We start from the raw sequence: 13,343 nt of genomic DNA, 5'->3' as shown, positions 1-13,343 counted from the left end.
CCTGTTAAGTCTTGCGAAATTTTAATATAAAACAAATCTAAACGTAATACCATTTTAATTGCATCAAGGAAAGTGTGAATTTTGCCAGACTCCTGAGATCTCCTCAGTGGCCTGCTTATTAAACAAGCGCCCCTGAAACACTTGTGACCATTCTCATAAACTCACAGAGGTAATTATCTTTTCACTTCCCACCTCAAAATACCATATGACGAATTTGCCAAAGAGGCATGTGTCAGATGAAGGCTTCCTTTCACCCACATGCTATTAAGCAATGAAATTGGCATGCTAATTAAATGTCCATCATCCTAAGTATATGTGCAGAAAACTGGATGGTGGCTTAAAAAAAAAAAAAATTGGCATGGGAAAAAAAGTCCCAAAGGGCTCACATCGTGATTTTAATTCTCTATTTTTAAAAACTGACACATGAAGAATGAATTACTAAATTTAAATAAACCTACCCTGAGTTCCATTTCATCTTTACTTGGACACATATAAGGATTGGGGAGGGGCCACATAAAGAGGGAGCCCCGCGGGTGTGTATCCTCCGGACTCTCAAGAAATTAGACCTGTGGGTTTTTTTAAGTAGCATAAATGGGATGAGAGACAATGTTATATACGTAAGAGTTAATGGTCAAGCTCGAATCTGGCTCTTCCATCAGCAGCCTTGGATTTCTCTTCTCTAAAGTGAACATTTGAAGAAGTACCAGAGTCACAGGGTCGCTGTAAAGACCGAACAAGATAATGGCACGTCTAGCCCCAGCATGTGGTGGGTGCTCAGGAGCCTTAGCAGGAGGGGTGGAAAGCTCTGTGCAATAAGAAAGGAATAGCAAAGAATTCGATTAGTTCTCCAGGCTCGTGTTTTGTCTTCACTCCTTTTACACTGAGTGCTGCTGAGGAGCCTTACTAACGCTCCCATGAACTTCAGACCCGAGAGTCTGCAAAAGTTGGCCATGGTCATACACTATGGAGGCAGGTTCGCTCCTAGCTACAGACCCAGCAGAGATGCGTACAGTCGTTCACCAAAAGACAGGTGCAAGAGAGTTCCAAGTAGCATTTTCTGCAATATCCCCAAACTGGAAACTACCCGAAGCATAAAATAGTACCTCGCTGTGAACAATAAAATAAGGAAACTGACCACTCCATCACCGGTGGACTGGATAAATCGTGGTATGCTGAGCAGTGGACCATCCTGCGGTGAGAACGAGCTAACAGGGGCACGGCGACTCGGATGAATCCCACGGGCATAACGCCGACAAGAGAGGCCGGGCAACCCAGAGCGCGCGGGGCGTAATTCCGTTTTCATAATGCGCGAAACCAGGCGGAACTGTTCCAACCTATGCTGTCGAAAGTGTGGAGAGTGGGTATCCTGGGGGGACGGTGGCTGGAGGAGGCCAAAAGAATGTCCGACGCGATGGTGATTTCCTTTTCGTTGCGGAGGGATGAGCGCACGTGTGGAAAACTTCAGCTGCACGTTGAAAGCTTTGTGCGCTTACCTGTAGCTGTGTGATGCATCATTATCGACTTCACCAGGTGAGTAAGTTGGACCTTGTGTGCTTACCTGTAGCTATGTGATGCATCATTAACGACTTCACCAGGTGAGTAAGTTGGACCCCTGAGACCACGGTGGACCCTTGTAGGGCTGCGGTAATGCTGGAGGAACACGGGCGGAGACCTGGGTGGTCCCAGTGGGCCGTCTGCCCACTGACCGCTGGTCCTCACTGCTCAGCAGTCCGCCGCTGAACCTCTCACCTAAGCATTCGCACTGCATGAACACGCAGTCAGCTGTGCTGGCCTCGGGATCGAGACCGGGGACACACAGAAACTCTTGGTCTAGACCCGAGACCCTCTCTTCCCCATCGTCCTCCTGATGCGTGACCTGAAGGACAACACAGAGATTGCCCCACAACATTGCTTCAAGGGACACCATGACCGACCGAGCACCAGGCATATGGTGGATGAGTCATATTTTTTTTTGGAAAGACGGATGCACAGCGAGAAACAGCAGTGCCATTTTCAGTATAGGAGACCTAAATTTGAGATCTTCTAAAACAAACAAAAAAAAGTATATATAAATATACATATTTATAGCTATATGCAGTTTTTATGTAGTGAACATGGTTTTATAAAATTATATATTTTTATGTCTCATTATTTATATACATATATGCAGTGTTACATAACTTATCTTTTCTATAACTATGGTTTTTCTGTTTAAAGGTGTTCATGGCCTCAGGAAAGCGGTCTTACAAAAGTCCTCCACTGAGTCCTCCAAAACTCATTTTGGCAAAGACGACTCTTAGTACAGAAGCACTTTCTAATGTACTCAATATTTTCAGGTTGGAGTCATTTCTTCATTGATGACATTTATTTAAATGGACACACAGACTTTTGTGGAAAATACGGTCTTTTCATAGTTAAACAATTATTTTTTCAGCATTTACTATATTCCAGGCATTGTACTTGACATATAATCCATTCGGACTTGACTTCTGCCCTTATAGAGTTTACCGTTTAAGAGGAGCCAAGGGAAATTAAAAATTTTGAATACTGTCATTTTTCTCCCTCACATCTGTGCTGGCCCCAGAAGCAGGCGAAAACCCCGTGGCATCCCAAAGTTGCCAGCGTTCAGACCCCATCCTGAGACGAACCTGCCGCGCTGAGCTCCCTGCTGGATGAAACCCCCTTGGAATCACAGGACAGGGGGCGGGAGGGAACCCCAGAGTCAGCATCTCCGCCCTCCCCTCTGCAAGGTCGCTTTGGTGACGACAAAAGCCCCGACCACCCTGCCTCACTCACAGAGGTCATCCGTCAACCTTCGGAGTTTCCTCTCAGGAATCCCACCCTGCTGCCTGGGGGCGTCTCTTCTCCTGGCTGACATCCTGTTGTCCTTCCTGGAAACAGCTCTTCTCCATCCCATTTACTCCCCCTGAGTAGGTTCCAGATTTTCTCCTTCCCTCTGAGGATGTAGGGCTCAGAAACGAACGTGTAATTCACGCTGGAGTCCAGCCAGAGGATCACAGGACTGTCCCCTCCATTATTCTCGTATTGCCTATTAACATAACCTACGGGAGGCTGCTGATGGCTCGCAAAAGTTGGTGAGTGGCTCCGTACAGGAGATAATTACGATCAATGGATCCATACTCCATGCCCACATCCTCAGAGCCTGTGAGCGTTAACTTAGTTGGAATGAGGGTCTTTGCAGATGTGATTAAATGAGTCAAGTAAGGATTTTGAGGTGATGAGCTTATCCTAGATTCTCTGGATGGACCTACGTGCCATCGCATGTGCCTTTATGACAGAGAGGCAGACAGGGATCAGACACACAGAAGAGGGAAGGGGGCGTGAAGACGGAAGAAGAGATTGGTGGGGTGTGACCACAAACCACGGAATGCTGGGAGTCACCAAAAAGCCAGTGGAGGAGGCGAAGTATAGAGCATTAGGAGGGAGCCCTGCTGAGACCTCGATTTCAGCCCAGTAATACCGATTTTGCACTTCTGGCCTCCAGAGCCATGGGAGAATAAATTTCTGTTATCTGAAGACACCAAGCTTGTGGTAATTTGTCATAGCAACAGAAGGAAACTAATAGACAACCCAAGACTAGATTTGTTTACTTGTTGTTTTCTCTCCATAATGACGACTTACTGAAATTATTTCCTTCTACAAAAAAAAAAAAAAAATCTAATAGATAATGAAATTGAGAGGAAAAAAGGTTCTATTATATTGGATTCCTAAGCACAAAATATGGAAAGAAGGGCTTCATTAAAAATCAAAGACCGATTCACTGTGTGACCTTGGATAAGTCACTGAGTCAATTTTCCCATTTGTAAAATGAAGAAATAATCTCCAAAGACTTTCCAGATGATTCTATAAGTCTTATCTTTTACTTAATTTTCAACGAATTTAGTAGAAGTCCCCAGGCAGTCACTGACTTAATGTCACCTCCTCCGGAAGCCCTCTCTGATTCACCTCCCTTCCGTGCTCTGGTCATTCCTGGTGCGTGCCTCTATTTTGATATTCATTGCACTGGACTTGAGCAACTGGTTTCCATTCCCATCTTCCCCACTAGAGAGGAGTTCCTGGAGAGCAAGAGTCACACTTTATTCGTTTCTGTATCTCCAGTGCCCGGTTCAGTCACGAATGGGCCAATAACTGACGAATTGCTGTGAAATAATGACCTTCTCAGCCTACACAGTTGACTCATAAAAGTGTCACAGGAGAGGGCTGAGCACAGGAGTCCTGGAATCTGGACGTCCCCTGTAGGGAGCCACTCACCAAATAGTCCTGGTGCCCAGACTGCACTTTGCGAGTTTTCATTTGTGTAGATTTGACTTGTTTTAATAATCTCTTTAATAAGCTTATCATTCCAAAGCCATCTCCGACCACTTGCATACTTGAACTTCGTAATTGCGATCAGCGAATCCAAACTTCAAAAATTCAAACTCCCAGAAGACCAGGCGTAAAAAAATTTAAAAATAAGGAATTGTAAGAAGACAAGGTTCTTGCAATCTGTGAGGTCAACCAAGGGTTGCCTCGCCTAAAGGAAAAAAAAAAATCAAATGCCTACTAGAGATGCCTTCTCCTTGGTCATCCGAGTTCTAGAAAATCTTTAGAAAACTTTCCTTAAAATCTGACTATTCATATTTACAGTTCTAATCCCCACAAGTATAAAATTCAATGGTAATACATGAAAAGCTGTACATGAAAACATATGGTCTGGAGCCCAGCTTTTATTCTCTCCACTCTGCTGGCTTTGATCTCTTCCCCTGGTGAAAGTGAGGGGGTCACTGTGGTGAGAGGTGCCCCCAGCTGCCCCCCAGCACAGAGGATGCTTGCCTCAGTTCCGTAAACAAATGCAACTTGTTGAGATTTTGACGGCAAAGCCCCATTTTTTTTTTTACTGAATCTCAATATAATTTAAAGATTTTTCTGAAATCAGTTGTTGGCATGATAGTTGGTACACAGCACAGAAGCCATTTCTAACAAAAATTATAGTCTGATTTGGATTTGCAAAATAATCACCCAAATTTAGACTTAAAAATCTATAAGCCTCTAATAAAACTTAACTTGGGAATTATCCGGTGTTATTTTCTTAATCAAAATCACCACAGGCACCTTCCTGCCCCTGTAGGAAGGTGAAGATCAACATGACCAGTGGGACTGGAGCCGATTCAAGGGCCTGTAGAGATGGGATTTACTCCAGGCTTTAACTGCTCTGACACAGCGACCAAGAATACTGTTGATTAGGTTGCAGTCATCGCCAGCGGGAACCCAAGGTTCTCTCCTCCCGTCTGCAATAACATTGCTCAAGACACTTGACCTTGGAGTTGCTTCCCATTTACAAATGGTAATTTTCATATTTGCAAGTGGTAACACCCCAGCTGTAAAACATCCTTAAGTAAATGGATTGTTAGATGGAAATGCAAAGCCCTCTAGACGCAATTTTCCTTATGTTTCTTTAGGATGTTAAGGGACTCTGCCACCGGAAGTCCAAAATTCTTTGATATCATTTTATTTCACTCTAAATATGTTCTCTGCACTTATCAATCCCTATCTTTTACTGTTTTTTAAAAATCTATATCTACTCCAGTGGCTCTGAAATTTTGTCTCTAAAAGCCTACGTATTCTGTGGTTAAGACTAAAAGCTTCTAACGTTGGCTAACTTTTCCTAATTTACGTAAGGGGGAAAAGGTACAATTTTCCCAATTTTATATTTTTCTGTTTTCTTCCAAAACTTGCTCTTGACTGGAGAATAGGGGATAAAATTATAGAATTGCCAATAAACGAATGCTGAGGGAAACACACCATCTCACTCAAATGCTTAAAATCAATGTGCCGTAGAGAAAATTTCAAATCGACCTAATTTGTATAGCACACCTAAGATGAGTAAGGCACTGTAGAAGATACCAAAAAAAAAAAAAAATGTGAAAATATGTTTTTTCTGTCAGAGGTCTACAGATCTTTCCTGAATGTTTGCTGAAATTTGTCAGGAAAACAGGACAGCTGTGTGGAAAGGCATCCGTGGGAAGCAGCATATTGGATGAACAGTCTTTTCTCCTCCGAGGCGCTCAGGAGAGGGACGAGCAGTCATTGAATATGGCAGAATGGGCAGGAATAGGAAAGGAGAGGAGAGAGGGAGGCGGGGAAAGGACATTCCAGTCAGGTTAAAGAGAAAGAGGAAATCGCTTAAGAAATGAAAAAAAATAATAATAAAAAATAAAATAAAACAAACAATAAACAATGGCTTTGTGGAGAAGCAAAAAGCAGAACTTTTACCTGGAGGAGAGGACTTGGGTAGACCGAGATACAAGTTGAAGCCAGAAAGTAAAGGACCTTGCATGCCGAGCGAGAGTCGGCGGGGGGGGGGCGGGGGGGTATCCTTGAGCTAACTGAGAGACAATAGAGCTGATGGAGCAGCGGAATGACATGATTTAGGAAGATTAATGTCCCTGCATTGTGCAAAATGCTGGTGTAGTTCACAGTCCGTAACCGTGAATTACAGATGAGTAACCAGTCTGAGTCTACTGAAACCGATCAGGAAGAGGCCAGGTTGGCGAGGGAGGGTAAATGAGGGAGAGGACACGTAAGAGATGCTGAAAAGAACCTTCTGGCTCGGAGGCTCATTGGAGAGGGAAGTCGGAGATGGAAAGCAGACACCATATTTTTAGGCCCAAATGACTGGGGTCATTAATCAAAAGCAATGCTACAAATACGAGGAAAGTAAAAATGATGATTGCAGATTTTAGATGAAAATGTCTCGTAATAAAACAATCGCACTGAGTCAGAGCTCACCACAAGCTGACATTCTAAGGCCTTTGTGCATTTTAGATCATGTCGTCGTCGCGGAAGCTCCACGAGATAGGTATACCACTCCCCTTTGACGAATGGGAGAACCGAGGCCCAGGTCACGTAGCGAGTACACCGCGGAGTCGAGACTTAAACTCAGACCACGGGTTTGCATTCCACTTTCAAGTTTCCAAGACAAGGCTGGCGAAGTAGGGCTGAAGCCCAAGAGAATAATCAGGGGTAGAGACGGAAAGTCGGGAGTGAATATGGCGGCCTGGGAAGAGAGTAGCAGAGAGCTGCGGGTGGCTTCAGCTGGCCCTTTGTTTCATCTCGAGTGCAGATCTAAATTCAATAAAAGTGACGAGCAGTGTCCTGTGACAAGTAACCTACATTCACAGTGACTTTCTTGAGAAATAAAGAGGCTGATTCTTTATTTTCCTCCCATTCCGTGTCCTTGTCATTTTTCTCGTCTGTTTTCAAGTTCCCAGGGATCTGTTTTACAATGGCCAGAGAGTAATCAATCGTCTCACTGAGAATCTTTCCAAACCGATGTGAGTATAATCGGGAGGGAGAACTCTTTTAAAATTAGAGAAATATTTGTAAAATTTAAAATAATATAAAAGCAGAAGGAGAAAAACAGAATAGGAATGGTAGGTCAAAGAACCAGAAAGTGTGATGAATTACGGGAAGACAGAAAGCAGAGCGAACTCATCTGACCAAGAAACATGAGCAGAGAAACAAAATGTCACCTAGAGAGAAGTGAGGTAGACTGGCTACTAGGGCCTAAGCAGGGGCAGAGAAAGGTCAGCCCCATGGGGCCTAGGCTCAAGGACAACCACAAAGGTACACATGGGGGTCACCCTGAAGAGGCTGATCTACAACAATAACGTTAGGCCTCAGAATGGAAGCTGAGAACAATCCTGAAGAAAGAGAATGACTAGCCGTATGTCCAGCTACTAAAATGCTTTTAAGTGCAAGTCACTAGGTGACGTTAGTATGCATTATTTTATCCCTCCCCCCTTCCCTTCTTCCTGCATGAGAATTTGATGTAATGGGTGGCGCTCTGGTAACCATCTTGAGTTCCCGAGGATGAGGGTCACATCCTGAGGCTGGTGGAGTACAAAGCTACATGGAGGCTAGGTACCCGCTGACTTTGTGGAGCTACCATACCAGGCCTGAAAAGCCAGCTTCAGGCTTCTTTTATGTCAATAATAATAATAATAATAATAATAATAATAATAATAAATTCTTACCCTAATTAAGCCTCAGCTTTTTAGGTCTCCATAACCTGGAGCTAAATAGAGTTTCTAACTCATAAGGTGCATAATTACTTAGCTTTGAAATATGCAAAGCAAAATCTGTTCGAAGGGAGAAAAAGACAAGTAGATGAGAGTCAACGATCCTTGTGGGAGATTTTAATACATCTGTCTCTAAAATCAACCGACCTTAAACATTACCATTAAAGGGCGTAGGTTGTCAATACGGATAAAAAAAAGCAAGACCCAACTTTATGAGGTGGGAGATTATATTTCAGTCTTTAAAATGCAGATAGATAGAAAATAAGATGGAAAAGATATGCCATGCAAACTCTAAGTATAAAAATCTGCCAAAGGAGACAGGAGTATTACAGAGAAAATGAGAATCATTTCATAATGATAAGGTGGATGATTCGGCAAGACATAATTCTAAATGTGATATATCTAATAATAGAGCCACAAAACACGCATAGCAAAAATTGACAGGACTAAAAAGGAAAAATAAATAAATCCACAATCGTAGTTGAATATTTTGCCATTCCTCTTTCAGTAAATGATAGAAAAAAGTGAACAGAAAATCAGTAAGCGTATAAAAGACCTGAATGACACTAGCTAACAATGCCACCTGACATTTTTAGAACATTCCACCCACCTATAGAATGCACAATCTTTTCAAGAACACACGGAATAGTCATTAAGATAGACTCTAACCCAGATCAAAATAGACTGATGCAGCAAGCAAAGATCAAATAATTTTGAGGACTTAATACAACTGACAAGTTAGATCCAATAGATCCCTATGGAACATATCTCAACAAGCAGTGGCAAAAAACATTCTTCTCAAACCACATGAACTAGAACCAAAAGTTGACCGTGGCTGTGGTAGGGAGCCTCCAAGGTGACCCCCAGTGATCCTCACCTCTCAGAATCTTGCGACCCATTGGGTGGTCCCCACCCATTGAGTGTGGGCTGGACTTAGTGATTCCCTTCTAAGGAATATGACAGGTGGATGTGATGGTGTGTGACTCAGAGACTAGGTCACGAAAGGCTGGAGGGTGTCACTTTCAGTCTCCCTCTGATCACTTTTTCTGGGAGGAGCCCGCTGCTGCATGGCAAAGCCCACGTAGTAGGAAACAGAGGCCCCCTGCCAACAGCCGTGGACATTGCTCCAGTCAAATCTTCAGACGCCTGGAGTTCTACCAACAGTTCATTGAAACCTCATGAGAGACCCTGAGCCAAAACCACGCAGCTCAGCTGTTTCTAGATTCCTAACCCTCAGAAACTCAGATAATAAGTGCTTGTTGTTTTAAACTATTAAATTTCAGGGTAATCCATTATACAACAATAGATAACTAATACGAAGACTTTTTTTTGTTAACTTTCCTCAAAATGACATTTATATAATCTACTTTGCCTTACCACAATGCAATACGATTAGATATTAGACAAGGAAGGAAGGAAGGAAGGAAGGAAGGAAGGAAGGAAGGAAGGAAGGAAGGAAGGAAGGAAGGAAGGAAGGAAGTCTTTCTTAAAATTTTAAAGCCTTTTAAATAATTCTTGGTTAAAGAGGCAGTCAAATTAAATTACAAACTATTTACAAATGAATAAAAAGGAAAGCACTACATATTTAAAACCTATGGGATGCAGCCAAATACATTAAGGAAAAATACAGTAGTATAACTCTAGGACAATGATGAACAAATAAATAATGAAGCTAAATGAAGAAATCAAGAGAAGATCCATATATTAATAGGAATTTCATATCAGATATAGGTGACTTCAGATTAGTGGGGATGAAACAATTCGATTTATTGTTATTGCAGAAACCAAATACTCATTTGTGAAAATAAATATACCTACCTCTCATTACTCAAACACAAAATCCAAATGGATTATAAAAAGAGCAGCAGAAACTACAGACCAATGCTTTTTGTGACTTTGGCAGAGTAAAGAAACACACAAAACCCAGAAGCTATAAAGGAAAAGATTGACCTATTTGCTCATATAGAAATTTCAAACTTCTTGACAACAAAAGATCCTATTAGCAACACTAAAATATTAGGTGAAGACACAGAGAAAATAACTGCAAATAATTAAAATTTATAATGCATAAATATTGAAATGAATACATAAAGCATTCCTCTAAATAAAAAAATAACCATAGAAAAATAAGCAAAGAACATAAATAGGCAAGTCACAAAAAAATAGAAATAGCTAACAGATGTTTGAAATAATGTCATACATACTTTAGGAGTAATAGAATAAATAATACACACCAAGATTAAAAGAAAATCATTTCTGCTACCGAAATTTGCAAACTTTTTTTGTGTGTGGGCGTGTGTTAGCAAAAATGTCAAAGGATGAGATAAACATCCTCAGATGCCACATTTAGAAGCAGAGGTTGGCAAAAACATTATACAATTTCACCCAGTAATTTGACCTCTAAAACTCCATTATACTGAATTATCTTTTAAATCTCTATCATGATTTATATTAAAATGATTTATCAAATTTTACTGAGAATAATGAGGAATTGGACTGAAAACAGTAATACTGTAACAACTACTAAAAATTTAAACACATTGGGGGAAGGCTCGTAACATAAAATGAAGAGGTATGATATCAAATTATATGACAGTTGCCATCATGACAGTACGCGTCGTACTGTTAACATTTGTTGAACAGTATGGACTAGAGATTGTTCTAAGCCCCATCTATGTATTAATTTGACACATTAGCTTATTTAATATACACAATGTCAATATGAAGCAAACACTACTTTAATGCCAGTAAAGACAATCTGCCACGCTGAAGGTCTGGGAGGGTTCTGTGCTAAGGGACGACATTCATGGACATGACGTAACTAAGCTGGAGTCGGGAGAGGCTTTTTGCTCCCCGAGGTTGGTTAATGAAGGCTTTCCATTCGAGACGGGAGTACTGCCACCTCCCCCGTCAACTTGGGGGGGGGGTTCGGTCCCCTTGCTGAAGCTGGGAAGCACAGGGCACACTAACAGAAGAAAGATCGGGATTCTACCTGCCTTCCCACACAGTGATGAGGCTTCCTGCCAGGTGATCTGGGAACAGCAGGTGCACGTTCCACTGCCCACCTTCAGCTCACCTGGTCTGCTGGGTGAGGGAGGGTGGGAGACACAGAGGCCATCTCGAGACTGAAATGGATGCGCGATCCTCTTGAGTGAGGGGCGCAGAAACAGACCCCCAGGTGCTCCTAAAAACAATGCCAGCCGCCATGATTGCACAATCAGGTTGATCCCAGGTAAAAACGGTAAAAGGAAAAAAAAAGCTATCAAACAGTCCCACGCCCGCTCCTTGTCTCCCTCCTGGTCTCCCCACCACAGCCTCCATCCTTAAGGACCCTGAGCACTCACGGCTCTGCCCTCACCTGCCCCAAATCACTCAAGAACGAAGCACAGAGTTTTGAAACTTCATCACTCCAAGAAATACTTGCAGAAGATAAAAAAGAGAATGGCCCTAAAGCAGACAGTGCATAATGCAAGGGAATTATTAAACAATGGTAGGCCTTCAGGCATGAGTCGGGGGACACTTGAGAAGGAGGCCTTGCCAGCCTCCGCCCCCTCGTGCCAACCGAATTCTTGCTGGTGCAACCGATCCTGACGATAACCCACTCAAATAGTACTCAGCTGTCTTTTCACCTCAGGAAAGGGCAACCTGATTTCCCTGCAAATATATTTGATCACCGAAAACTCTGAGAGCCCTGGCAGAATAAAGGCGTGTGAGAACAGAAACATGGAAATTCCTTGATGGATGGCAGCAGACCGGTCCCCAAACAGAGCTGCAGGAAAGGTGTCGGTGTGACCGATGAGCACGTCAGACACTAGAACTTTCCAGCAGCACAGGTCAGAGGCTAGCGCTATCTTTGGGCTTCTAAGAGGGCAGTTTAAAGCTCCCCGTCAGGGGCAGCTTAAAGCACGCATCGGGGTTTCATGAAAGTACTGTGTGTTCTGTGGCTCCTACTGTGACTCGGTCAGTTTGACGTTATGATGGCTGAAACATAACAGTTTAACTGAGGTACGGGTCTTGGAGGTGAACGGCCGAAGGACGCCGAGCTTATTAACGACTACGGCCACAAAACAGCTTTAATTTTGAAAGTAAAAATGGCACCTGATGGTAAAGCCCAAGCCCCTCCAGCAGGAGAGCGTTGTCGAGTCCTGTACGGAGATGGGCTGCAGGAATGACCAAGCGGAGTCGCTGTCGCCAAGGCAGCAGGGCCCCGCACGGCGCTTTTACTCCTGGAGAGGGGACAGTGGCTTAACGCGCAACTCACCTTTCATCATCTCAGCTTGCTGCACCGTGCGCCTACTCTGTGCTAAGAACTGAGTGTACAGAGAAGAACCAGACAGAGGTGGCCCTGACCCTCCTGGACTTTGCCTAGGGCAAACTTGCGCTATAGCAGGCCAGGGAATAAATCATTCAGGCTGTCCAGGCCGCACGAGCACAAACTACTCAGGTCTGCCCCAGCAGCCCCAAAGTGCCATACGTAAATGAAGATAATGTGTAGATAAATAGGCATGGCTGTGTTCATAAAATTCATTTACAATGGCAAGCGGTGGCTGGATTCGACCTGCAGGCGGGAGTTTGCCAACCCCGGGCCTCGCAGGACATGAAACACATGTGTAGTTAAAAGCTGCAACGTCCGAAGCGTGCTGTGTGTCAAGCACCGTTCGACATGCTTTATGTACATCGCCTGATTTAATCCTCACGACAACCCTCTGAGCTAGTATCACACCCGGTTTACAGATGAGAAGACTAAGGCAGAGAAATGTTAGTAACTCGGCCAAGGTCACGCGAGTTGCAGACAGGGTGAGCTAGGGTTTGGACCCTGCAGTTCCAGGGCCTGCGAACGTCAGAACTGCACCGTGCCAGCTCTGCTGTACCAAACCACCTCTCAGAAAGCACGCGAGGCCAAGTGCGATTCAACCGTTAGGAAGAAAAGGGCTCGCACGAAGCAGGTGGGCTGATATCAGGTGGGCTAACCAGAGTGAGCCTGAAGCATGAGAAGGGCATCCTCCAAGAAAACAGCATGCGGAGAAGAGAGCCTTCGGGGCTGCGCTGGCTTTCCGTTGCTCCCGTTCAAATCGGCACAAACTCAGCAGCTCAGAACAACACAAATCTATCACTCACCGCTCTACAGGTCAGAATCCAGGGAGGTCTGCTGGTTTCTCCACTCCAGGTCTTACAACGCCAAAATCCAGGTGTCAGGTGCCCAGACTCTTCTCCTGAGCCTCTAAGCTCCTTCCGCTTGTCGGCAGAGCTTCCTGGCTTACG

This window comes from Rousettus aegyptiacus, unplaced genomic scaffold (genome assembly GCF_014176215.1).
Source record: "Rousettus aegyptiacus isolate mRouAeg1 unplaced genomic scaffold, mRouAeg1.p scaffold_m13_p_6, whole genome shotgun sequence".
NCBI classification, from domain to species: domain Eukaryota; kingdom Metazoa; phylum Chordata; class Mammalia; order Chiroptera; family Pteropodidae; genus Rousettus; species Rousettus aegyptiacus.
This window is presented reverse-complemented; position numbering follows the sequence as displayed.